The sequence below is a fragment of the Coregonus clupeaformis genome, unplaced genomic scaffold (genome assembly GCF_020615455.1).
Source record: "Coregonus clupeaformis isolate EN_2021a unplaced genomic scaffold, ASM2061545v1 scaf1642, whole genome shotgun sequence".
NCBI lineage: Eukaryota > Metazoa > Chordata > Actinopteri > Salmoniformes > Salmonidae > Coregonus > Coregonus clupeaformis.
The window spans coordinates 814-27,700 of record NW_025535096.1 but is presented as its reverse complement, the minus strand read 5'-3'; the positions used below and the strand labels follow the sequence as shown (position 1 = coordinate 27,700).

The 26,887-nt window shown below is 42.5% G+C and overlaps 1 pseudogene; it reads right to left on the bottom strand.

Moving 5' to 3' along the window:
* Positions 1-40: 40 nt before the first annotated feature.
* Positions 41-24,469, bottom strand: LOC121543037 (annotated as a pseudogene).
* Positions 24,470-26,887: the final 2,418 nt, after the last annotated feature.

Below are 26,887 nucleotides of genomic sequence, written 5' to 3'. Positions count from 1 at the left end.
CAGACTGAAGGAAGGTGGTTTTATTGGACCAGAGGTAATACTAAGAGGTGGCATCCGTCAATGATGGCTGTGGATCAGGATTGTTTCCACTGTGGTGCCCTCCAGAACTCCTCTGGTTCTGTGCCGGGTCTTCCGGAGAGCTGGAGGACTTGCTGAGGGGGGAGGAATTGTCCTGAGAGGGCTGGGAGTGCCTGTTTCCATGCCTGGGACTGGGGTTGTAGGAGGTGGTGGAGGAGGTAGAGGGATACTGGTCCACAGTAGTGTGTCTTCCCTGAGTGGCTGCGCCCGGCCGGGAGATAAGGGGCCGGGGGCGGTGAGGACAGTGGGCCACCACTGTGCGTCGCGCTTTGGCAGTAGTGGCACTTCTTTGGCTGGGGCGGCAGGCCACACTCTTTGGCATGGTGGTCTAGTCCTCCACTGTTATAGCATCTGAGACACAGAGAGAGGAGATTCTTGTCACATTCCAATTCACAAACAAGCAGTTTCTTTCAACTTCAGGGCTTAAAGTGTGTATTTATTCTGAAATAAAATAATAATACCTAGAACTTCTTATATGGGATATCATTACATTTTCTCTAGAATGTAATGCATTATGGTACAAATCCAGTTATAACATGCTTACTAGATTGGTTGAATTATATTTTCCCAAAATCTGTTGGTCCAAATGCTATCCTTTAGATGGCAGCATCTCACAATAGAATACACCATAGAATACACATAAAATACACTATAGAATACACCATAGAATACACATAAAATACACTATAGAATACACTATAGAATACACCATAGAATACACATAAAATACACCAATACTGAACCTTTAACAGAAAACAGCTAAAGCGACAAATGCAAATACAAGACTTCTCATATGTGTTCTCATCAAGAGAAGACAAATCAAACAAATAGATGAATAGCTTATTATTTTCCCTGATAAAATGCGCTTTAATAACAAAGTTGCCCACGTGCTGATATGTATAGCTTACTGCCAAATGTCTATAGAAATGCAGTATGTCAACAACTCAGGCCTAAGACCCCCTGCAATAAATAACCAAGAAGCTGCTCACGGGCGGAAACAATGACAATGCGAAACATTGATGACAGGGCAAAACAAAGCAGGACTCCACACAGGGAACAAAGGCCTGTCACATGGTCTGTTTTACTGGCTCAAAAAGGAAGCTATTCAATTAACTGGTTAATATAAAAGTAAATCATACCAATTCATAGCAATAGACCTGATCATTAGATATCACATCATAATTAGATAGGATCATTATGACATTATTAACTTGCAGTCAGATGTTATAAGGTAAAAGGTGGTCCTCTAGCTCAATTGGTAGAGCATGGCGCTTGTAATGCCAGGGTAGTGGGTTTGATTCCCGGGACCACCCATACGTAAAAATGTATGCACACATGACTGTAAGTCGCTTTGGATAAAAGCGTCTGCTAAATGGCATATTATTATTTACATTTCAGGTCGGTCACCCAAAAAGTTACATATTGCAGTTTTAACTCTTTCAGATGGAAACAAAGTGTTTCGCATGACTGAGCTGGAGGTTTGCAGGGGGTCCCTCTCGGTGGCATCTTCAATTAGAACATGCGAGGGGGGAGAGGACAGGAGAGAGGAGGGAAGGAGAGGGGGAAGGGCATTGGAATTTAGGTTTCATCCACGCTAGTTCGCTTACTTGGGAGGCTACCTACCAATACCCCCTCCTCCACTCCCCAACCCCCACCACATAGACTCCCATTCTAGCTGGTAAGAGCGAATAACCAGTTTTCACAAGACAAACTGCCATGCTAGTAGTCAAGGTTTCACAAGTGTTGCAGAATCTATGTTTTTATAACATATCAATCACATAGGCAGGCACTGTTTAGATACATGGTTACATAGTTCCCACAACTTTTATGTTTGCATAATTTCTAATACTTGCACAGAACAACAAATCAGCTGAGGTTTGACTTTCAAGTCAACCAATAACTCAAGGAAGAGAAACGTGTTGGCACAATTTATTTGTACATTCCAAAATGTTCAAATATTGTCAATGTTTATAAGATCAGGGGCCAAGAGTTTAACTGTGTAACACTGTAATACATCAATCCATTAAATAAAAAATATAAATGGTGGTGATGTTACTAAAGGGAATGTAGTGTTTATAAATGTTTTTAACCCTGCCTACTTGGATCTAACTAGCAGCTTTTTTACTGACCCAGAAAGGTCAGGGGGGAGAGGTCAACACACACTGACCTCAACATATTTCTATTCCTGCCTTTGAAGAAAGATCCCTCTGACATTATAACAATGGGGAGGGAAATTAGGATGAAATGTCTACACAAAAAAGAGGTTGTATACTCTTTATTATGAGTATACATTGTTATATAAATTTCATAATTGATGTAGCATAGGCCTAACTCAGTACATACAATTAGTATCCACCATAACACAACATGATGCAATATAACATCACCTAACATGATCAGTAAAAAGCAATTCTGTATAAAATAGAATGCCTGTTTCTGAGAATTCCTCTTCAGTCTAAAGTGATATTTGCTATACATTACAACATTGCATCTGGTTGGGAAACAGCTGTTAAAACAGCCGTTCCTATCACCAATCCATGTCAGTGGAGTGAAGGACAAATCTGTATTCAAAGCAAATAGCAGCCAGCAGTAGAGAGCCTCAAAACCAACCATCACAGAAATAGTAGCACTTAGACTGACTAGACCGACGTCATACAATATTGCCGTAAAACCATGGCAACTGGAGCCCTATAGAATAACAGTTTGGGTGGAAATGCAGCCCCACACAGGAAAGGTCCAGCACAATCACATTCATTACTAATACTAAACTCATCCTACAGTACATTTGACCTCTAGAGGAACACCATGCAACAGAACCCCTACAAATGTTTACCTATTACATAGTGTAAATAATGCAGCAGGTATAATCCACACAGAACCTCTGAATCATACACAGGTAAATACAAACATGCAGCTCCTGCAAAATAGATTACATCAATGCACACATACAGGCACAGGCACACACACATGCAAGTATGCACACACAAACCCACAGACACACACACACACACACAAATACACCACCTAATGATCACTGCAGTACTACCCCATTCCCATCAACATCATTATCTGTTCTGTTGCCAGTCTCAGTCTCAATTCCTTCCCTGCTGTAGCAGGTCTTAATCACTCCATTTTCACCCATACAGAACATTGAATTGAAAGGAAAGTCTGTTCTAGTAATTCTATTTCTATGGTCCACTCACCGGTCTCCCTTCGGTTTCCATTTCTGCGTTGGGGCCGGGGGCTTGGGTTTGCCTCCTCTCACTGCCCGAGCAGGGGCCTCCTCGGGGCCCGTGACCCGTACAGACTCCAGGCCCCTGGGGGACCTCTGGAAGGTGAACTCTAGTGGTTCTCCCTCCCGCAGGCTGCGGAAGCCCTCCTGTAGTTTGCTCTGGGATAGGAGAAAGGAGGATAGGACAGGGGCCGGATAGGGAGAAGAGGACACAGGTTACACAGGATCTCATGGTCTAGTCACATGCAGCAAAACTAAATCAACCCACCTCTCCATCTAGGTCTCAATCAATCTCATATTCATCCATCTACATCACATTTGATAACTTGCTACCATGTATCCAAATATGTGCTTGAAGATTACTTGTATGGTAAAGACTGACATGCCGTCCAATGGCTGATCCCTACAGTCACTTGCTCCCTGCCATTCCCTGGGTCTGTCGCTGTGGACTGGAGCACATTGGTTCACTTCACTATACCAAAGGATTCAGATTGACTTTAGCACACTACAGCAGAACACCACACTTTCCAGAATAGACCCACAATCTCTTCACTTCTTTGAGGGAATTTTAGATCTTTACACAGACCCACAGAGCCACAGGACAGGGAATAGCTGTCCTTTGAGCAGGATATTGTTAATAAGAAGTAGAAAACGAGAAATGTTTGTGTAACATTTACATTTTAGTATTTTAGCAGACGCTCTTATCCAGAGCAACTTACACTTAATGCATTCATCTTAATGTAGCTAGGTACGAAAACCACATCTCACATTCGTAGTAAGTAAAATGTAGCCCTGTGTAGCTCAGTTGGTAGAGCATGGCGCTTGCAACGCCAGGGTTGTGGGTTCGATTCCCACGGGGGCCAGTATGAAAAAAATTAAATGAATGCACTCACTCAACTGTAAGTCGCTCTGGATAAGAGCCGCCTGTTAAATGAGTAAAATGTAGAACTTTCCTCAATAAAGCAGCTGTCAGTACCAGTAAGAAAAGGTCTGTTTTAGTCTTACATGATGATCTGTGAACTCAGTCATTGGAATCTTAGGCATTCAGTTAATATAGATCACAAAATGTTTCTACAATTATTTAATGGCAAGTGAAACAAAGGATTTTGGTGTAAAAAATGCATTTGTTGAATATAAACTTGCAATAACAAATATATTATCATTCATACTATTATCATCACTCTTATCCCATTATAAATACAAAATCATACTTTTACAGGTATAAAATATGTATAAAAACAAAATCATATCTTACTGTTTGTGAAACTTTAAAACAGTTGGTTTCCCTTTTTCCTTATTTGTTAGAAACAAATTGTATGTATGGATCTATTCATGTGTCAAATAATAATCATTGCTTGTTTGAGGTTCATGAGTTTAAAAAATAAATGTCATCCATCAAAGAAAAACACAATTACCAAATAGCAAATACTATTTCACAATTATTTTATTATAAAAATGTAAATAGTAGGCATATATAGTATATAAACAGTATATTAATGGTAATACTATTACACAGATAATTTAGGTTTTGAATATATTCAAATAATATCCTAATAATCTCTCAATTAGAGATGTATTCCTTTTCTTAAACAACTTTTTTAAAACAACTTTTACCATTTTACTATTTTACATCTAATTACATTTTCATTGATCTTGCCCAAAATAAATGTTTACAAAATTAATTCATACATTTACAGCTACTGTTACCTCAACAACAGCATTAATTAAGCCAATTTATCCCCAGTTCACAATACATAATAACTTTTTCTAATACACAAAGGGGATACCACTGATTAAAACAAACATTATTTGACTTCTGTGAAAGTTATGTTTACAGTAACATAAATTATTGCGGTATAACTCATGAATCCTGATGAAACAACATGCAACTAAACTTAACCCTAGTTCATCTTTACAGAGGCCAACAAAACTCATCTAGCCCATATTTCTACTAGTCACTCGCAGTCACTGATTTGAGTTTCAACAGAAGTCAAAGCATATAGGTTCAGGCTCCCAAAGGGAATGGGATTCTCTGCTCCAGACACCTTGTCCTCCTCCTGACATATCTGAGCCATCAGCCCTCAGCCCAGCTCTCTGTTAGCCATGCTGGAGCCACCTAAACTCTGGGCTACCACAGACCAACCCAGCACAGCAGCCATTTAGCCTGTTTTCGATTGGGGGAGGGTGTAAATCGGCCTGGAGAATGTGGGAATTAAAAAGGGCATAGAAGAGAAGGGAAAGACAGAAAAAGAGATCAAGGAGAAAGGAGGGACATGAGAAAGAGGAAGGGGTGCGGGGTATATACAGTACTTTAATTTAATTTTTTCAGCACAGTGTCTATTTACTAGCTCTTCCAATAGTGGAGGAAGCTTTTGCCACTGGACGGCTTGATTGAGAGAAACGTGATATGAATGAGAGGGTTGGAGAGGACAGACATGTAGAAAAAATGACAAAACCCTAGAGTTCAGGCTGGGTCAGGCCTCAGCTAGTTTAACTCCTGAATATACCACAGGCATTTGTTGAGCTTCAAATGTTTCATCGTCAACAGATTACAACATATTCCCAGTTTAAAGAGAGCAATTCCCACTTGAAGCAGTACTTCAGGACATTCTACAAATCCATATGTGGTCTCTCCACAGTCCTCTCTACAGAGGCATCATGTTACTCATTTGTTAGTCACATTCAAGCTATGCAAGGGAACCTACAGTATATAAATCCACGTAAATTTGTGAAACATTCCCAGAAATCAGTCTCATGTACCCAGTTAAAATTAATTGTAATTGCAGAGTCTCGAAAGCCCATGGAGACAGTGATTCAACATCAAACAGAAGCAGTGGTCAAAAGCACACAGACAGATAACATACTGCAACTGTATTGCTCCAACAGTGTCGGTTAGCAGTTAGCTGCACTGTCGTCATATGCATTTCATCAGCTGGCCATAGAAATCAGTCTACTCTAGTTTCAGTCCCTCTATCAATAGATGACTCACTGTAAGGAGGAAGTCATGTGAACACAAGTAGGTAGCAATTTTTTATTTTCTTTTGAGGGAAAAAAACCAACCAGGAAGAGGAAGAAACAAAGACTGGTATTAGCCTAGCCCTGGAAGGAAGGAGGAGCCTGCCAAACACACAGTGAGATGAGATGGACTGATGGGCGGTCATAACCAAGGATCCACTCCAGCCAGTCTCTTATCGCATCCCCTACACTATGTCCCCACCACACCACTCCCCAAGCCTATGCTGCCCAAGCAAATCCTACTACATTTACATTTTAGTCATTTAGCAGACACTCTTATCCAGAGCAACTTACAGTAGTAAGTGCATACATTTTCGTACTGGTCCCGTGGGAATCTAACCCACAACCCTGGCATTGCAAGATCCAACTGATCTGCACGGGATGGGGATTGGGCAAGCTAAATCAAGCACACCTAAAATGTGGCAATTGTTTTGTGTATTGGATGGAATTCTGGCTCTGATTGGGCTGTAAAGTGTCAATAGAATCTCGCAAAATGGCACAGGGTGGTGAAGGAAGCCAGTGCTATAACATACACAGTCTAAAGCCCACACAGGAGTTAAATAATGTCCAAAACCTGGTTGTGAAGTTGGCCTCTAAGCACATGGTTAACCTGACCACCACCATGCATGCACCACCCATCTTTTCTTTGGCTACAGAAAACCCCCTCTTATAGAGAGGCCCTTCCTCCTGTCTTCTGGGTCTATAAAACATGACGATTAACATCTATCAATCAACCATTTTTACAATGCAAAACTATATTACTATAACAATTTTCCAAATGTTAAATATTTCCTGTAGGCCTACAGACATCCTAAATGACAGCTCATTCATGAGGACTCAGAATATATGATACTCCTGATGCTACAACTTAGGTGTTACAATGTTACCACTGCCCCTCAACAATGTGCATGTGTCTCAGAGATGTGATAGAGATACAAACTATCCAATAGCCTGCACTGTGTGGTCACCCTGTATAGGAGTGGGACAATTTGTATCCAGCTCGTGTAGACATGAGGTTTCAGCTTGACTATCTATTGGCTGATTATTTGTATCCATAGATGGTTCAACTTAACTACTTGGTGAACAAATACATCCATAGCAGGATCTACGGGAGTTCCCCCGACGACTAGTCATGGATATAAACCCGAAGCCCATCCGCACATTGAACCACTTGCAGTGGCCAGCGCCGTGCATGGACTGTTGCTGCCCACCCTGCAAGGATCCGGCCTCCTCTCTCTTTCGCCACCTTTGCCCACCCCTCCTGAAAGCAAGTTGAAAATACAATGTTAAAACATCAATTAAATCATTTCCCATTCGTTTCAGTAAAACTTATTTGGGCAAATTATTCCACTTCTAAAATGTATTCTGTCATGTCCACAGTTCATATGCAAAGTATTTATTTTCCAGAGCGGCCAGGCATCTGATAAATCATAGGCTACTTCAACTTCGATATTGAAGTGTTTATATATCAGCTATGAACTTTCACCTGCACCAGCATCACTTTTAATTTTCTAACAACAAGGGTGAAATAACTTTGTATTTGACGCAAAGGACAGGTGTCCATTGTCTCCCCATGAACCTCTGCAAAAGCGCACAAAAAACTCAAGTATATAGAAATAGCAAACGCCGTGGCGGTGTATGCTACATAACACAACATATTGGACAGAGATACCCAACAACATCTCGGAGGCTACAGTCAGTCCCCCTCCTTTCCCAGGAAAGAGGGACCGCAGAGAGACAATCTAAGCAGATATACATAGAATATAGAATAACCTTCGGCCATGTTTCCCTGCCAAGTTTCCGCTCCAACCTTCGGTGATTTAAGCCCTGCTGGTCTTGATATTGTTTATTCTTCTGCATCAGCCGAATATTCTAATTCAAGCAACAATACTTTAGCGTGCATGATCCACCGTACGTCCCCCCATAGATTTTCAGGATATTCTTCTATGGTTTTCGCTTGCTCTGTTCACGTGACTCTGTCAATTTACATGCTTTCTGGCTACTATTATGTTCGGTCGGTGCAATACGGGATCCTTAGGACGTCCCTACCCAATTGAAGTTGAAATGTAAAATGGTTAAGGTAAGGGTTAAGGTAAGCAGAAATATCTCACAGATAGGCGTATGTGTTCCTTGCATGGTACACATTTAACAGGCTGCATAAAGACTATTCGTGCGTAATAACACCTGGTTTTAATACAATATTATAATAGAATTGTCGAAATAAAAACGATTACCCCGATAATTAGACCATGTCATAAATAACATGACAGAGGGTTCAAAACACAGAGGTTAGCCAGGGCGAAGGTTAGGGGAATTCTTCATGAAGGGGAGTGGGGGAGAAATACTCCCAATACCATGTAAACACGCCCACACTGCTGCAGGAATTCCCTGTGGACCCTTTAGCCCCCACCTCACACTTCAACCCGCCTTCAAGTTGTGTTTGTGAAGATGCAGAATATGAGAGGAATAGGAGCTCAGCACAAACGCAGCGTGGAACATTAGGCCAGAATGACCAGGCAGCAGCCGTATCAGATGTTACCGAAGCAGTTATTTTCTCAGGTATCATTTGGGGGATAAACGCATCCAACTGAGTCAGCGCCTGGGAAGATTGAGGAGGATTTGGAAACAGAAAACTCAGACTATAGCTTTAATGTGTTGTGTGCATGATATAAACGGTGAGGACAGAGGGTAAAACATAATCAGCCCATGTATAGTCACAGTTATGAGGTGAAAGTAGCCATGCATAATTGGTAATGTGCTTGGTACTTCTCAGTTCTTAACGCTCAACCAGAAATGCCGAGGCCACCGGAGAGCTCCTCTCTCTCTCTCTCTCTCTCTCTCTCTCTCTCTCTCTCTCTCTCATTTAATTTTATCGAGTTCATTGGGTTTCATTCCATTTTCTACCATTGAGCACTTTTTTTGCAGTCTAGCTTTTGAGTGCCAACAAGGTTCACATTGCTCAAAAAATCATTAGGCTGCTACCAACATTAACAACTCTAAGTAATGTAGAAAACTACAATTTAACTGTTTAAACTACAATGTAAAGTATAAATATATCATAATCAGATTGTACACATTATATTTAGATCGAATGTCTCTTTTTTTTAACAGTTTTGTGAGAAAACCATGCGTAAAATGGGCTCTACATCCATATAGTTTTGCGCAAATGTCGATTGTATTGCCTAATCTTGTAACCCTTTCCGATAATCTGAGATCCTTTCCGAGTGATATTGGGGTCCTTATAATGTATGGTGATAATCAGGACATTTTTTCCATTCAAAGTGAGTGGCTGGGAGGGGCCCGGGCATTGATGGAAGAGAGGCAAGGATTAACGTTAGGGGGTTAACAGAGGACGCCGAGGGTTCCTCTGGCTCATGTTGATCTCTTCCAATGCATTAGCAGGTCGAGATAGTGAAACGGGGAACGAATGATTCGATTTTAAATAAAGGTAAGAAATTCGCAATTGGAATCAAATGAAGATTGTGGACCTTTATTTTGGTGCATGTTAAACTATTGGTCGTTCTCTGAGGCTACCGCTTGGCTAAACTGCTGAGCTCAATGAGGTTATATCTTAGGTTTTAAATCTTTAGTCCGTCAAGTTTTGAAATACACAATTGTGCCCAATAAATCAGATTATGGATATTAAAAACGTTATGTTGAAACAAATGAAAGGGAAATTAAATATTGGACAATTAATCTATTTAAACCATATGGTAGAATAACTAAGTCTCAAACATACTGAACAAAAATATAAACGCAACATGTAAAGTGTTGGTCCCATGTCCTCATGAGCTGAAATAAAAGATCCCAGAAATTTTCCATAGGCACAAAAAGCTTATTTATCAAATTTTTTTGGCACAAATTTCTTTACATAATAATAATAATAATAATTTACATCCCTGTTAGTGAGCATTTCTCTTTTGTCAAGATAGTTCCTCCACCTGACAGGTGTGGCATATCAAGAAGCTGATTAAACAGCATGATCATTACACAGGTGCACCTTGTACTGAGGCCAATAAAAGGCCACTCTATAATGTGCAGTTTTGTCACACAACACAATGCCTCTGATAGCTCAAGTTTTGAGGGAGTGTGCAATTGGCATGCTGACTGAGGAATGTCCACCAGAGCTGTTTCCAGAGAAGTTAATGTTAATTTCTCTACCATTTCTCTACCAATGTCGTTTTTTGAGAATTTGGCAGTACGTCCAACTGGCCTCACAACCGCAGACCACGTGCAGACCACCAGCCCAGGACCTCCACATCCGGCTTCTTCATCAGCGGGATCGTCTGAGACCAGCCACCCGGACAGCTGATGAAACTGTGGGTTTGCACAACCAAATAATTTCTGCACAAACTGTCAGAAACCATCTCATCTGCATGCTCGTCATCCTCACCAGGGTCTTGACCTGACTGGACAGCGCTGTTCCAGTTCCCACCAATATCCAGCAACTTCACACAGCCATTGAAGAGGAGTGGGACAACATTCAACAGGCCACAATCAACAGCCTGATCAACTCTATGAAGGAGATGTGTTGCGCTGCATGAGGCAAATGGTGGTCACACCAGATACTGACTGGTTTTCTGATCCACGGCCCTACCCTTTTTTTTTTAAAGGTATCTGTGACCAACAGATGCATATCTATATTCCCAGTCATGTGAAATCCATAGATTAGGGCCTAATGAATTTATTTCAATTAAATGTTTTCCTTATATGAACTGTAATTCAGTAAAACCTTTGAAATTGTTGCATGTTGCATTTATATTTTTGTTCAGTGTAGCATACTATCGGATTCTCATTAGTGGAACTAAAAACAATGGTGGCCTTGAAAAAAAAAAAACTCCAGTCATACAGCCGAAACCGAAACACACACACACACACACACACACACACACACACACACACACACACACACACACACACACACACACACACACACACACACACACACACACACACACACACACACACACACACACACACTACTCTCAAACACACTCACACAAAGCAGCTTTATTGGATTGGACTGGATTGAGTTACACTCCCATATAAAAACGTATCGCATTCATAATGATTTTAACAGTTTCTTATTTCAGAATAATCTGAGGCATGGTGACCGTGACGCATTTATTTGAGGTTGTCCCCATGCAGGTCACTCCCCTGAATATCTGTGAAGAAGAGCAGGGATGTTTATTAAATAGGCCCAGAATGCATCGAGAATGTCTTGCATCTAGACTACATTAGCCTCCTGCACTTGGGATGTCATTGAAGAGGTGCACTTTCATAACCAGTTGTTGAATGCCCAAGATAACTGAAAGTAAATGTATGAACTGTATGAAATATACAGATTCCACCGTTTCCCATTCATATCAACTATAGCATATAATAAATTACTCCCCCAAGGGTAACCTAGGGAAATTGACCATGCATTATTAAAAATATATATTGTACAATTCAATAAGGATGAACGCCATCTAGTGCCCGGTGTCGGAAGGCCTCAATCAAGCAATGGAGGTAGCGGTCTGGCAAGGGTTAATATCTCAACTCAGCGACTGGAGACTGAAGAGTTTCGCCATAGAGTTTCTAAACCCAGAGGCACAACATCGCGAGACTTCCCCTGGGAACGCTTGCGAAACAGACAAGGCCTGGGTTTGGGGTTTGCGAAGTCAATGAAAGATGTACAAAATTATTCCTTATTTGTTAATTTTCTCGAAATCTAAAGGTACAACCTAGATTCGAACCAATGTCTTAAGTAAATGAATATGTCATTATTCCAACCTCGTGAAAGTGACAAACTGACAGGTTTTCATTTTTCGTAAAAACAACCTTATATCGAAGCAGTGCCGTCGATTGACGGTCTGCACATGCGCATGTCGGCGCGAGACGACCGTTAAACGTCTTTCTACGCATGAGCTTAGCGAGCTAAGGTCGCCATGACATCGCCTACAAGTGTGATCAGGGATTTCTATTGGAGAAGCAATTTTAGCCTATCTTCATCCTGCACTGTCTTTGGTTTCGCAGCTGTTTTGCCTATTGCCTCTCCATCTCCATCTTCGGGATATAGCCTTTTAGAAAGTATAGCCTAATGAATTTAAATAGAATTTAGGTAAGAATGTCCACATGGTAACAAACTGTTTGGATGCTAGCTAATGGCATGGATTATAAAGCCTATAAGTACCCGGAAGAATATGAAATAAATCTAATATTTTTCATTATTGTAACAGAATCTAGCTTTGGCTCATATGACCCCCTCTCCAGTCTCTGCGTTGCCTGGTCCAAGGCATACTTGCATAACGTTTATGGTTAATTAGTTGCAGAACATTAGGCCATAGAAAGAAGTGGGGAACACATTTGCAGCGGTTTAGCTTACCTATTGTTCACCATTGCCGAGAATATAGCTACTGATGGATAGGCTATCAGTTCCTGAGGAAAGATGGAGAGGGTAGTTTGTATCGATACTAGTCTAATGTATATTGTCTAAGCTGTTTGCAGCTACCAGCTGCGATGTGTCCAGCCATAATGCCTCTGCCTCTCCCGGTGTTGGCGCAGCCTCACCTGCTGCTACTCTCGTGGCTGATTGGATGCCTGTACAAATAGCGCCAACATGGAACAGTGAGTGTTGCTCCCTAGGAACTCCAGTGCAGTCATGTTGATATAGGTAACAGCGTAGCACCATCTAGTGTTAATTTAATTACATTGATAGACAGCCTAGTACAGTCGTGCAGTGTGTAGCCGATTGAAATAGGCAGCAATATATTTTCTATTATTTTTCTCCCCCCAAAAAAAAGCCTTTGTCATTATTAGATACTTCAATATTGTTCAGTTGTGTGTCTTGACTGTGTTTGTTTCTTTCGATGTGTAGTTTCTTTTTTAGACCTTGACAGCAATAGGTAGGCCTGGGTATCTATTTAATTTCAGAATGTGGAATTTACATGAAAGGTGTTGCTCTTTGTGTCATCTGGTGGGTTGCTTGGGATTGAATCTCTAGGATGCACCCCTAATCAATGCAGTGAAATACATAGTGCTTGAATAGTAAACCATACAATTCACAATCGAATAGTCTACATGTTTTTCAAAAAGCTAGTCCTGTTGTAGGAAAGATTCGATTAAGATCAAAGTTGTTTGATTATCCAACAGTGTTTGGGTAGCTATCAAGCATCAAGTTTGGATGAAGAAGAATCTAAAAGTAGATTTAAAAACAAATTAAACGCTTGGATGTTATGTTTATGAAACTTAAATTCACAATAAGGGATAGCCTACCAGACTAAGAGTTTAAGGACAAGGCTAGGTATTTCAGTAATCTGAATCGCAGAATCCGACAATAAAAACAACAACAATGTATTAAAATGTTTGCCCAAAACGATCAATGTAACATCTAAGAATGGTACACATGTTTGAACAGCCATTTTATAAAACACATTTTAAAAAGTAAATGCACATTACAAAATGACTAAATTCATGAAATTCTGCATGAAAAAAATATAAATTTCTATATGAAAATGTTGTAAGTGCCAAATGTGTAAAAGAGAGAAAGTACAAGAACAAGAACAAGTTCTGGTGCCGTTTTGGTTATCAACAATTATATGAACAAAATATTATTATTTCAGAGTTTCTCCAGGAAGGATTTGAATTCAACTATCGAATATGGTCCTCTTGTGGCTCAATTGGTAGAGCATGGCTCTTTGCAACGCCAGGGTAGTGGGTTCGATCCCCCGGGACCACCCATACTTAAAAATGTAGCACACATGACTGTAAGTCGCTTTGGATAAAAAAGCGTCTGCTAAATGGCATATTATATTATAACTCCTGGACATGGAATGGAAATGTGTGCATTGTAGGCCTTTCTAAATACAACGTATTTGCTCTCTTTCAGATATAGTGCTCATTTTGATAAACCTGAAATAAATATACAATTTCTATCCTTTCCTGTATTAATTATGTCCTTAATTGTTTACTTGGTCCTGTTATTTTTTATGATTTTGTTATTGTTTTATCTTCTAATAAAATGTTTCTACTGATGGGAATTGAACAACAGGTTGTTATCAATACACAAATGAATTCAGGGCTGATTATTACTAATTGATAATATCTGACATTTTAGCTCAAATTGCTATTACTCTAATTAAAATAAATAGTAACAGAGTGAATTTTATGTTCTACTTCAAATGTTGATTTTCATAATTTATTGTAACTTTTTGTATAATCTACCTGGTTAATCTTTGGATTTATTATACTACTCATAATGTCTTTCTCTTGGTGCATTTTTTTTTATCACAAAGGTAAATATACAATTTAATGATGATGGATAATCTTTCAATTAATCAATTTTTTAAATCCTGTTTCCCACATTTTACTTGTCATTATGGCATATCGTTTACATTGAGACATTTCTGGCCTCAGACCTTATGCTTACACTTAGAAAAAACATGCACATATTTTTATCCTGTTTCCCACATTTTACTTGTCATTATGGCATATCGTTTACATTGAGACATTTCTGGCCTCAGACCTTATGCTTACACATAGAAAAAACATGCAAATCAGAATTTCTAAATGCAAACCAAGTGTGATGGTATGAGATGCATGACATTTTTAGATGTTTTCACTGATGAGGTGGTTGGGCTACACATTACATTTACATTTCCGTCATTTAGCAGACGTCTTATCCAGAGCGACTTACAAATTGGTGCATTCACCCTATGATAGCCAGTGGGACAACTACTTTACAATTTATTTAAAAATATTTTTCTAAAATTTTAATTCATACATTTTCGAGTATATTTATAATTTTCATTTGTTTTTTATATATATTTTTTGTATTTTTGTAAAATCTGGTACCTGGATGACTTTTATACTATCCCAGGTATTCCTTAAAGAGGTAGGGTTTCAAGTGTCTCCGGAAGGTGGTCAGTTACTCCGCTGTCCTGGTGTTGTGAGGGAGCTTGTTCCACCATTGGTGTGCCAGAGCAGCGAACAGTTTTGACTGGGCTGAGCGGGAACTGTGCTTCCGCAGAGGTAGGGGACCAGCAGGCCAGAGGTGGAAGGACGATGCCCTGCTTTGGGTGTAGGGGACTGATCATACCCTGATGTTAAGGAGGTGCCATTCCCCTCCCATCTCCGTTAGGCAAGCACCATGGTCTTGTAGCAGATTCAAGCCTCAACTGGAAGCCAGTGGAGTGTGCGGAGGAGCGGGGTGACGTGAGAGAACATGGGAAGGTTGAACACCAGACGGGCTGAAGTGTTCTGGATGAGTTGTAGGGGTTTAATGGCACAGGCAGGGAGCCCAGCCAACAGCAGTTGCAGTAATCAGACGGGAGATGACAAGTGCCTGGATTAGGACCTGTGCCGCTTCCTGTGTAAGGTAGAATCATACTCTGCGAATGCTGCTAGGAGCATGAACCTACAGGATCGGGTCACCGCTTTGATGTTGAAGAACGACAGGGTGTTGTCCAGGGTCACGCCAAGGTTCTTTGCACTCTGGGAGGAGGACACAACGGAGTTGTCAACCGTGATGGCGAGATCATGGAGCGGGGCAGTCCTTCCCTGGGAGGAAGAGCAGCTCTGTCTTGCCGAGGTTCAGCTTGAGGTGGTGATCCGACATCCACACTGATATGTCTGCCAGACATGCATAGATGGTTCGCTACCTGGTTATCAGAAGGGGGAAAGGAGAAGATTAATTGTGTCGTCTGCGTAGCAATGATAGGAGAGATCATGCGAGGATATGACAGAGCCAAGTGACTTGGTGTATAGAGAGAATAGGAGATGGCGCTAGAACTGAGCCCTGGGGACACCAAGTGGTGAGAGCATGTGGTGCGGAGACAGATTCTCGACGTAACCTGGTAGGTCGACCTGTCGTAGGACGCAATCCAAGATGAGCCGCAGCTGGAGATGCCCAACTCGGAGAGGGTGGAGAGGAGGATCTGATGGTTCACAGTATCAAAGGCAGCAGATAGGTCTAGAAGGATTAGAGCAGAGGAGAGAGAGAGTTAGCTTTAGCAGTGCGGAGAGCCTCCGTGACACAGAGAAGAGCAGTCTCAGTTGAATGACCAGTCTTGAAACCTGACTGGTTTGGATCAAGAAGGTCTATTCTGGAGAGAGATAGCAGGAGAGTTGGCTATAGATGGCACGCTCAAGAGTTTTGGAGAGAAAAGAAAGAAGGGATACTGGTCTGTAGTTGTTGACATCGGAGGGATCGAGTGTACGTTTTGAGGAGGGGTGCAACTCACGCTTTCTTGAAGATGGAAGGGACAAGCCAGCGGACAAGGACGAGTTGATGAGTGAGGTGTAGGTAAGGGAGAAGGTCTCTGGAAATGGTCTGGAGAAGAGAGGAGAGATAGGTCAAGTGGGCAGGTTGTTGGCCGCCGCATCACTAAGTCGTAAGATTTCATCTGGAGAGGAGAGGGGAGAAAGAAGTCAAAGCATTGGGTAGGGCAGTGTGAGCAGGACCAGCGGTGTCATTTGACTTAATAAATGAGGATTGGATGTCGTCAACATTCTTTTAAAAATGGTTGACGGAAGACATCCACAGAGAGGGGAGGAAGGAGGGGGAAGGAGGAGGTGGATTCAGCAGGGAGCAGAAGGTGGCAAAGATCTTCCTGGGGTTAGAGGCAGAGGCTTGAATTTAGAGTGGTAGAAAGTGGCTTTAGCAGCAGAAACAGAAGAAGAGAGATGTAGAGAGGAGGGAGTGGAAAGATGACAGGTCCGCGGGGAGTCTAAGTTTCCTCCATTTCCGCTCGGCTGCCCGGAGCCCAGTTCCCTCTGAGCTCGGGAATGAATCGTCAAGCCACGGAGCAGGAGGAGGACCGAGCCGGCCGGGAGGATAGGGGACATAGAGAGTCAAAGATTCAGAGAGAGGAGGAGAGGAGGGTTGAGGAGGCAGAATCAGGAGATTAACGGGAGAAGGATTTAGCAGAGGGGAAGAGATGGATAGGATGGAAGAGAGAGAGGAAGCGGGAGAGAGAGAGCGAAGGTTGCAACGGCACATTACCATCTGAGTAGGGACAGAGTGAGAAATGGGAGGAGAGCGAGAGAGAGAGAGAGAAAGTATACAAAGTAGTGGTCGGAGATTTGGAGGGGAGTTGCAGTGAGATTGGTAGAAGAACAGCACTCTAGTAAAGATGAGGTCAGCGTACTGCCTGCCTTGTGAGTAGGGGCGACAGTGTGAGGGTGAGGTCAAAAGAGGAAAGGAGTGGAAAGAAGGAGGCAGAGAGAAATGAGTCAAAGGCGAGACGTAGGGAGGTTAAAGTCACCCTGAACTGTGAGGGGTGAGCCATCCTCAGGAAAGGAACTTATCAAGGCGTCAAGCTCATTGATGAACTCTCCAAGGGAACTTGGAGGGCGTATAAATGACAAAGGATGTTAAGCTTGAATGGGCTAGTGACCGTGACAGCATGGAATTCAAATGAGGAGATAGACAGATGGGTCAGGGGGAAAAAGAGAATGTCCACTTGGGAGAGATGAGATTCCTGTGCCACTGCCGTGCTGACCAGATGCTCTCGGGGTGTCGAGAACACATGATCAGACGAGGAAAGAGCAGTAGGAGTAGCAGTGTTTTCTGTGGTAATCCATGTTTCCGTCAGCGCCAAGTAGAGGGACTGGGGGTGGCATAGGCTGAGATTAACTCACTGCCACCTTGTTGGCCGCAGACGGCAGTTCCAGAGGCTACTGGAGACCTGGAACTCCACATGAGTCGTGCGCGGCAGGGACCACCAGATTAGAGTGGCAGCAGCCACGCCGTGTGAAGCATGGCCTGTGCGGAGAGGAGAGAACAGGGATAGACAGACACATAGTTGACAGGCTACAGAAAAGGCTACAACAATGCAAAGGAGATCGGAATGAAATTAACTAAGCATCTGGGAAAGCGAGAGAGCGGGCCTCCCTCACGTTTCACTGAAACACTTTCCAAACACAACTCTCCCAACTCCACTTTAGGATTAATAGACTTGAGTTAGTGTCTGGTCTGTTAGCGATGTTACCAAACAGACTAGTTCCCTTGTCTCTTACCTCTAGTTAGCGCCTGGTCTATTAGCTTATGTTACCAAACAGACTAGTTCTCCGTCTCTTAACTCTAGTTAGTGTCTGGTCTGTAGCCGATGTTACCAAACAGACTAGTTCTGTCTAATGCCTCTAGTTAGGAGTGTCTGGTCTATTAGCGATGTTACCAAACAGACTAGTTCTGTCTCTTACGTCTAGTTAGTGTCTGGTCTATTAGCGATGTTACCAAACAGACTAGTTCTGTCTCTTACCTCTAGTTAGTGTCTGGTCTATTAGCGATGTTACCAAACAGACCTAGTTCTGTCTCTTACCTCTAGTTAGTGTCTGGTCTATTAGCGATGTTACCCAAACAGACTAGTTCTGTCTCTTACCTCTAGTTAGTGTCTGGTCTGTTAGTGTATGTTACCAAACAGACTAGTTCTGTCTCTTACATCTAGTTAGTGTCTGGTCTATTAGCGATGTTACACACTTGACTGGCACCATAGCTTGAAAGCTCTTTATTGAGAGTCACTGGAGGGTAAAGCATGGTTGCCATTTTGTTCAAGCATGCCTCAACTTTAGGTTCTGGTTCTAGCTACCCACACACATTATGCATGTCTTGGAAACAACTCCATGTTTTCAATTCTAGTCTCACAATCTTTTTTTTAGTCCAAAATCCATATCAAACAAGTCACCAGAATCATATGGGGTAGAAAGGTGTGAAGCCTAGAGAGGTTTACTACATGTTGGAAGTTTGAACTATAGTTTCAAACGGATGTTTTTCTGAAGACATATCAAACCTGAAAGTTTCATGCAAGTCAAATCCATTTAAGAGACCATGACCATAAGCACTGTGAAGCAGGGTGTCTGTCAATGCATTCATTCAATACAAATAAGTTGTCAGATACAGTCTACACAGATGGCACCAATTCACCGGAAATGAAAAAATGAACAATTTAAAGCATTACAAGAATAATATCTTAAACACATGAATTATTAGCGTTTTTCGTATAATGGGATTTTTGGCACATTAGTCAGATGTCTACTTTGCGAAACACAATACACTTCTGACCAAAAAAACATATATAAACCGCATAATTCACTAAACAATATAGAGATATTATAATTTGATGAGACTGAATCAATCAATGAACCATCATAAAATACTTTGAGCTACACATATTTGACACCGGAAAACTACAGTACCCAGACCGCATTGCCTTTGGACTAATAAAAAACAGGAAGAATGGGACACAAGAAATGTTGCTGAATGAATCAGGAGGGTAGAAGTGAAAAAGGGGCAGCCTAATGTAAATGTTGAACCACTTCATTTCTCGGCGGCTCGATGGATGACATCAAGCCAGAAGCACCTCTTTTTTAGTGGAAAAATAATCGTGCTCGAGGCTTTGTATCCTCGGTTTTGTCCCTGGTTGTTGGTACACCTATGATGGAACGGGGCGATGGAGCAAATTAAACGTACAGCTGAACAGGCTGACCCGCTCCCTGCGTCGCGCCAGGACCGTCGAGCTACCGGAAGGTACTTTAGCCTATCGACCAAAGGACACAAATAATCGACAGGGGATAGTATGAGGCTTTAGCATTATATCTATAGCATACTGTATATTCATGCTAATAAATATAGTCATTAAATGTTTGAATTACAGTATCAATCTGACAGTTTGTCAATAACAAGGCGGAAGCCAGCAACCCTTGAGGGCATTAGACATTTCCCTGTCTACAGACTGGATGCTGGATAGGCTATTATTCTAACCATATAATAGTAATAAAATGATACGAATCTAGTGAGACCAACTGATACATACATTGTTTTCAACTGATACAAAAACGAAGGAGTGACTGAAAGATGTCATGGTCATATAAGTCTGGTGACATAAAGGAATGGGTTGCATAGGCTGCAGATACATACAGACCTGTTAGTAAAGACTCCTTCAGACTGGCTCTGAGTTCAGTAGGAAGCATAAGCTGTTATGGGAGATGATCCCCTTCTCCTTCGTTGATTACTGTCATTCTGTTACCTTTCTTCTATTGATCCAGAAGTGCATGTTAGGCATGTCTGTATGTGTAACTAACAACACCATTATATTTACCACTGTAACTCGTGTCCATGTCTGACAACAGCAACAACATTACCTTTGGAGTTGAACTCAAGATCTAATGGAGTAGGAAACAGGAAATGTGTTTTTGTCTGTACGGGAAGTGCATTCTTGAGTGTAGAGGGCGCTACATTGTACAATCCTTTTTGATATCCTGATAGTGTCTGGTTTGCACCGAAGCGACACAGTCACTGATAGTGTGGATGTAGTTATGACGGTCCTAAGCATACCACAGAGAGCTCCTGTCTTAGGGAGGGTAGAACTAAGAATACTGACTCACTGTTTGATTTACGACAAAAATGCGAATTGTTCAGTGACCAAATGACATGATTTTACCAGAGGTATCTTTGTTCTTAATTTCACAATTATCAATGACACTATTATGACACAATTCATTGCTCCCCTCACAGACAATGAAACCGCAGTCTACACCTCATGCCAATGGTTGGCAGGCCGACCAGCACAGGTAAGCACTACGTGGGTGTTGTGTGTGAGTAGAGAGACAGGCTCGAAGCTGTCAACATTGGTTCCTGGATATTAATTATCTCACATGTCTGTATTGTCCCTGAAGGTCAGTTTCTGAATTACTCCTCAACTCCAAGTGATGTGAATCCACGCGGACGTAATCAAGAGAAGTCTACTTCACATTGCTGCCAAGTAAGGAATGTTTACATTGTAGATTTACTGATTGTTCTAATTGTTCCATTGTTTTGTTGGAAACAACCTCTTAGCGTCTATTTTTATCACAGTGGTGTGTCTGATGGAATCTGTATCTGCATGTGATGTGTGAAGTTCTAGTGTGGGTGAGTACTTTAGCATCTATTTGTAGTATTGGGGTGCTTTGTTAACGTTGGTTATTGTGTTGTAGCCGGGATCAGAGAGGCCTAGTCCACTACAAGAAGAGAGGAGCTAAACCCCTAACTACCAGGGACGATTCAGGTGCACTCCTCTGCATCTGGCTGCACAGAATGGTACACTCATACTGTACACAGACATTACTGCACACACCCACTATATACTCTGCGCCCCCTTTGGTAGGGAGGCAGAACACACTCTTTACTGGGAGATCACAGATCCCTGCCAGCCCATGAAATGCTTTGGCTCATGATGCTGATGAGAAGATGATGATGTGTTTAGGAGTTGTGAGATATGGATACCCTCATTCCTTTTCCTTTCTATAGTGCAGCAAAAGTGTGTATGGGCAGACCACTAGAATACAAATGCAGACGGAACATCTGCAACTAAATGAGCGACTGACAGCCGTGAGCACGCTACTGTATGGTGTGGACAGATCAGCACTAGCTGCTAAATTCTGCTGGCAAACTTCCGGGATTAGTGCTAATATAAATGGTGAAACGTGGTCAAGACTGCGTGATAGTAAATGCCATTCACAAATGTGTTGCCAGTATATAGTTACTTGTGTTTATGCTTTTATTACATTCCTCCTCTTCCTCATCCTCTTCCTCCCCTCCTCCTTATTTTCCTTTCTCTTTTCCTTCCTCTCTCTCTCCCTCTTTCCCTCTCTCTCCCTCCCTCTTCTTCCCCCCTCTTCCTCCTCCTTTGATCCACTGCTTGGCTGTGAACGGGAGGACTCTGGAGCTGCTTACCTGGGCAGTTGAAGAATGTGGATGTAGAGGATGCTATGGGACAGACCGCCCATGTAGCTCTGCCAGAAACGGACACAAGACTGTGGAGTGCAGACAACACACCCATATCAACCAAGACGTATGGATACCAACATTTGCATAAAATGTCCAATATTCAGGCTACAGTGTTCATCATAGACACAAGACGGTGAGTGTACAGAATAGTGTTTTTGGCTGATATCTCAGTGTTGTAAATGGATTGTGGTGGCGAAACTTAACAGTGTTGTATATATTCAAGTTTCAAAGTGTATTAATGATAACTTCATGATAAGTTCAATTGCGAATACACACGATGAGGATATGAGTGTGGGTTCTCTTTCTTTCTTCTTCCTCCTTGGCCTTGTGTGTGGTCGATGACGGCTTATTGGATGTAAGAGTGCCTGCTGCGACAGTGGAGCGGACATCAACAGACCTTAACTGCTCTGGGGCCACACCACTTTACACTTCTCCCTAGCAGGTCACTTACATTACACTCAGTACAATAACGATGATGCACATACTTCCTCTTCATCCTTCTTTCTGGCTTTCTGTCCACTTAGGAATCTGTGGATGGACATATAAACTATTCTTTGTAATACTATTGGTCTGGGCAACTGAAATGCAAACGTGTTGTTTTGATTCAGCGCTGTAAATACATTCTACGCATTGTAGAAGGCTAGGAAGGAGGAGGAGGGTGGGGGGATGGAATATGAAAAGACCAAAAGAACAGTGATCACAGCCAGACAGCTGTTCAGAGATATGTCCCAAAACTTCAGCAGCACACTCCTATCCCTGTCAGTCCTCTGATGGTCTCTATGCAGCCCATGTCCCATCTCAGATGATAAGAATAGCACGAGAAAACTCATCCCAACTTCAGAATGAGAATAATTAATCATTAATTCAGAAATGACAGGATAGTGACACCCCTAGCCTTGAGTGATTAAGCTCTGCACGCGCTCGCACAAAGACACACACTACTATGTGATGGCTACACAACACAGGAGGGAGTGTAGGGCTGGGAGGCTGGTGACACCATCTTGATTCCTTTTGTTTTGATTATGTTTCACTTGTACATTAGTCAGGTACCATTAAGGAGGCTCTATTTGAAAAAGCAATGTGACTAGAACAATTAGTCTGTGTAATGAACTGTGGATAAATGAAGTAGTTGTTTACTGTCAACTGGACTGCATCACAGAGCATATCAGTCTGAATGAGTGGCTGGTCCACCAGCCCCGGTCTGGTCCAGAATGAAATCAACACACTGATACATCTTGATCATGCCCTCTCAGATCTCCTCCAACCCTGACTCCAGCCTTCTATTGACCACCTTCTCTCTAACGTTGAACCCTTATCTTCTGAATTGTCATTATACAGAGTTTAAACTTCAACCAACACTAACTTTAGCTTTTGTTAGAAATCTGTGTGTGGGAGCCCCAGGCATAGTGGATAGTAGAGTGTTAAAGCTAGTCTATTACCATTTGTGTAGGTACGATAGGATATACATTGACATTTTTTTCTGGTACAAGACACAACTTGCAGGTGAAAAGGAGTAGAGAGCAATGTTAAAAATCATACAAGAATACATTCAATGCAATAAAAAGCCCCTCTACTTATGTCCCACAGCCACGTCAAAGGACACGGCACAGATCCTTTCTCTCTCGAGGGGCCAAGTACCACCTGACAAGAATGGAGTCACCCCTCGGGATCCGTGTGTACATGGTGAGCATTATTTCATGACAACTAAAATGGCTAATATAACAAAACAAGCACCCAGGAAGAGGTGCATTTGATCTGTCTCTTCTTCTGATCCCAATGTGCGGGTGTGTGGGTTGTTCAGACAGGTGGTTACGGGGAGACGGTGAGATCCTCATCCAGCACCAGCCGGCAGACTCAAGTCCCAGACACTCATCCAGATGACGCAGAATGATGACACCAAAGAGAATATGGTATATATTCTACTGTCTATCTGTTCTTTAATAGAGCAATGACTAGTTCATGTCCACGCACCTCTTCTTTCTTTTAGAAAGTGCTTGTAGGCATATTTTAACTGTGTCTGTGTCTGTGTGTAGCCCAGTGTAAGTGTCTCTAGAGCATGTTTCCCAGCAGAAGTGACAGTCACTACCAGAGGATCCCCTGGACCAGTCTAGCAGAGTAGCCACTACTAATGGACACAAACTCCTCAGGTAAAACTCCTCTGCTAGACTCCCAGCCGTGATCTGAGGCAAATGCATAGGTGCACTTTATTTTAGTTTCTTACTAATTTCTTGAAAGAAGGATGTTTATTCAGCCGACAATGCACATGTAATAACAGCATCCACTGCCCAAACGCCATTAACAGCTTAGGCCGAGGTCTATTCTATTCACCTACTCACTGCCGCCCCCTCTCCAGTCTGTCCAGTAGCTACGAGGTTGATGAAGAGTCTGCTGAGAATCATCCGGATCTTCTGCCATGTCTTCCCCGCCTTGGGCCCTTCCTCTCCCCAACAACGTGGGAATGATATGGGATACAACGGGAACAAGACGCAGCGCAGCGGTACCCAAGGTCAGTATGGGGTTAGCACTGAACCTTATCTGCACATACACAAGAGACGTAGTACATTGTGTGAATCAGAAGAGGGCGTTGAGAGATTGTCTACCATCTCCCGATCACCTGATCCACAGACTGTCCTGGTGCATGACTTCGAGTGTGTTTGTGTGTTGGTTTTGTGTGTCAAAGTATCTACCTTTCTTTTCTTTCTTCTTCCTTCTTCCTTCCCTCATTTCTCTCTCTTTCTACGCCTGTCTGTCTGTCTCTTTCTCAGCCTTCCATCCCTCTTTCTCTCCCTTCTCTCTCTCCTCTTCTCTCCTTCACTCACTCAGTCTCTTTCCTTGCATCCCTGCTTCCTCTCTTATTTCCTTCAGCTGCTGGAGTTGCTCTGGCACTCTAATGAGTGGCTGGTGCTGGATTCTACAGAGTAAGGTTTCACAAGACCCCTCAACTCTTCCTCCTAGGAGCGATCCCCTCCTCCTCAAACAACGCTGAAGCGAGGTTGACTCCGTTTCCACCTCCACCCCGCCGTCTCACGGTGGCACCTCACGCCCTCCATGCCCCTACTTTGCTGGGACCCAGAGGTTGACAAGAGGACTCCCGGAGGTTGTTAAGGGAAACGCCGGAGGTATACGCAGACGGAGAGGATGTCATCTCTATGACGGCCAATCGGCCCAGCGGTGATCCAGGCCTTTCTACATGTGCTGTCTCTGTGTCAGATGCCAGGGGGGCAGGAACACTTGACCTCTGACCTCTTAACCCAGATGCAACTCAGGTTCTGGGAGGCCTGAGTGTCTGCTGGTTTTTGTGGCCCGCTTGATTGCACTTCAAGTGCACACACCTGATTTTGGGAAGATCTATATCGCCACTAAACGCTATGTGAGCCAGTGTTCCTCTCATAATGTCCTAGTTTCACAGAGATACTTACGTGTCCTTCCTCCTTCAGATCCCCTCTGTGTGAGTAGGCCTAAAATAATGGATCTTTAATATCTCTCTCCATACACACACACACACACACACTCACACACACACACACACACACACCCTTCCTCGCCTGGCTAGATAATTACATTTTAATTAGATCATTAAACTCATTCCCATTGAACGCTTTAATAGACACTGTTAAGGCCCTATGCTGCTGCAGGAGTAAGAAGATGGCCGTGTTTGTCTTTGTGTTTCTCCTTCCAGGCCTGGTTTCTCATTAGCTGATAGCTCCTATTTGTTTTCTCCCTGTCAGGGAAACACTGTTTCAATAATGCAGTTTATTGTTTTTTGGAGAGGGACTGATCCACTCATTATAATAGACAAGATACTGCACCACTTATCTCTGTGTTATGGTCTTCTGAAACACAGCTCCTGGTTATGGTAGTGAGGTGTGTTCATAATTTTATTATCTTGCTCCTACTGTGTTTTTTTGTCTTTCTCATCCAGAATGACGCCCCCTCGCTTCATAGAGTTTGTCTGCAAGCATGACGTAGGTGCTCAAATGTTTCGTAACCAGGTGAATCCCTTTGACAGATCTTAAACTTATGTTTCTTACCAGACACTTTTTATCTTTCACCTCTAACTTAACCCGTCATTTTCTCTCTCCACTCTCACCTCTTACCTCACCTCATCTCTTTTCCTTCCTTCCCTCTATCCCCCCACCCTCACTCTCTCTCTCTCTTCCCACTCACCTGTTCACCACCTCACCACCACCACCCACCACTCACTCACCACTCACTCACCACTCTCTCTCTCCATTTCTTTCTTTCTCCTTCCTCTCTAACTTTCTCCGCTCTCAGGAACCCAAAGATCATCTTTAATCATTTTACTCTGTCAACGTCTGAGCTCATGTCCCGCTTCATGCACATAATCATATGCTGTGTGAGACCTGGTGATTGGCTGGTCTAAAATGTCAACTTCCTTGCTGTGTATCTGCTGTAGGCAGGACATACATGCCCAAGATAACGATCCTATGGCCTCATATTTGCGGGGCCATGCACAGCAGCTTCCTCCCCTACCTCTTTCTATGTCCCTCTCTCTGCCCTTCTCTCTCTGCCTTTTTCTCTCTGCCCTCTCTCTCTCCTCTTCTCTTTTATGTCCCTGGTAGTTCTCCCTCTGGGTACTCTGAAGTAGTGACTTGAAACGCCATCTCCCAGGATCATTTATCAACATTATTACATGGCTACAACACTTGTCTTAAGTTCTTTATATAGCTTCATAAATTTTGTAAGTGCCTCTTCAAAGTTGTGCTTAGTGTCTCCACTTCACTCATATTTGAGCCGTAGGACGGCGTGGTTGCTCACATTTCTATAGATTATATCCTACCTGGGAATAAGAGTCC